The sequence below is a fragment of the Bison bison genome, unplaced genomic scaffold (genome assembly GCF_000754665.1).
Source record: "Bison bison bison isolate TAMUID 2011002044 unplaced genomic scaffold, Bison_UMD1.0 scf7180017864369, whole genome shotgun sequence".
NCBI classification, from domain to species: Eukaryota; Metazoa; Chordata; class Mammalia; order Artiodactyla; family Bovidae; genus Bison; species Bison bison.
The window spans coordinates 4,604,667-4,606,420 of record NW_011494941.1 but is presented as its reverse complement, the minus strand read 5'-3'; the positions used below and the strand labels follow the sequence as shown (position 1 = coordinate 4,606,420).

General features: G+C 38.3%; 1 protein-coding gene across 1 annotated transcript in view; it reads right to left on the bottom strand.

Moving 5' to 3' along the window:
- The window catches only part of NHS (Nance-Horan syndrome (congenital cataracts and dental anomalies)), a 78,163-nt gene that overhangs the window by 28,400 nt on the left and 48,009 nt on the right, over positions 1-1,754 (bottom strand). The window lies entirely within an intron of this gene.

Genomic DNA, 1,754 nt, shown 5'->3' with positions numbered 1-1,754 from the left:
GTATGTGTTGTACACAAATAGGAAGTGCTGTGATCTTTCTGAAAGGCTTAAAGGTGTCTGGCATACCTTCTTCACATATGACTCTCGCTGCTACAATTACACAGCATTGTTATTCCCTTGAGACTGTCCCAAAGTCTCCTGCTGGCTGACACTGGCCTCCTATCTTCCCAGAATGTTTAATAACATCATGTTAAACTCATACTGTGTTGCTCTCTTTCCTCTCTTCTCAACTCCAACTTTTACCAAAGTGTACAACCATGGGGAAAACAAAAGGATGAGGTAAGTCAAAGTCTAGGGCCCATCGCAGGCTCTCCCTGTCCCTTTCCTGGTCTCTCCCTCATAATCACACTCTACCAGGCAAAGCAAGGCCTTCATACTTCCCCAGCGGGCCTGAATGCAGCACCTCACATACCCAAAGCCTTCACATCACTCTCCTGGTCAGTTGTGAAGCTGGAGAGAAGCCCACAGACGAGCTCACATCTCCATGCTGAGAACTCCTGGTGATAAACCCAAAGAAAGAAATCTCTCAAGCAGAATTCTGGACAGTGGTTTGTAGGCTAAGAGGAAGATATTTAGGAATAGATGCCTATTGAGTTCTTCTTTTAACCACTCTATACACTAATGTCTATTTAAAGCACATGTACAAATATTCACACTGGGAAAAATGGCCTTATCCTTGTTATGTCTGCTTTTCCCAGTCATACGTTTATTTCTGTTCCCTGATATTGGCACCACCACTTCCTCAATTCTCCTGAGAAGCACTTTACAAAAGGCCAATATGCAAATGCAAAGGCACTCAGTATCATTTCTCATCAGGAAGATTCAAGTGAAAACCACAGTGATATACTAGGGGCTAAAATGTAAAAGATTAATAATACCAAGTGTTGGCAAAGATGTAAAGCAACTCAAACTCTCAAAAATTGCTGGGGAGAATTGAAAGTGGTGTAGCCACTTCAGAGACTAGTAGTGTCTGAACTTAAACACATGAACTTAAACAAGTGTCCACCTTTAAAATTTTTTTTTTTTACTTTTAAAACATTGTAGTAGATTTACAATACTGTTAGTTTCAGATGTATAGCAAAGTGATCCAGTTATACACAAATACATTCCTTTTCATATTATTTTATATCATAGGTTATTACAAGATACTGAATATAGTTTTCTGTGCTGTACAGTAAATCCTTGTTTTTTTTTTAAATCTATTTTATATATAAGGCTGTGTATCTGTTAATCCCATACTCCTAATTTATCCCTCCCTCTGATTTCCCCTTTGGTAATCATAAGTTTGTTTTCTATGTCTGTGAATTTTGTTTCTGCTTTGTAAATAAGTTTATCTGTATTATTTTTTAGATTCCACATATAAATGATATCATATAGCATTTGTCTTTCTCTGTCTGACTTATTTACTTAGTGTAAACCTAGTGTAATAATCTCTGGGTCCATCCATGTTACTGCAGATGACAGCATCTCACTTTTGTAATGGCTGAGTACTATTCCATCGTTCCATATTGTGTGTGTACATGTGTGTGCATACCACATCTTTCTCCATTCATCTGTTGATGGACATTTAGGTTGATTCCATGTCTTGGCTATTGTGAATAGTGCTGCTATAAACACTGGGGTACATGTATCTTTTGGAATTAGAGTTTTCTTCAGATATACGCCCAGAAGTGGGATTGCTAGATCATATGGTAGCTCTGTTTTTAGTTTTTTAAGGAACCTCCATACTGTCCTCTATAGTGGGCTGCAGCAAG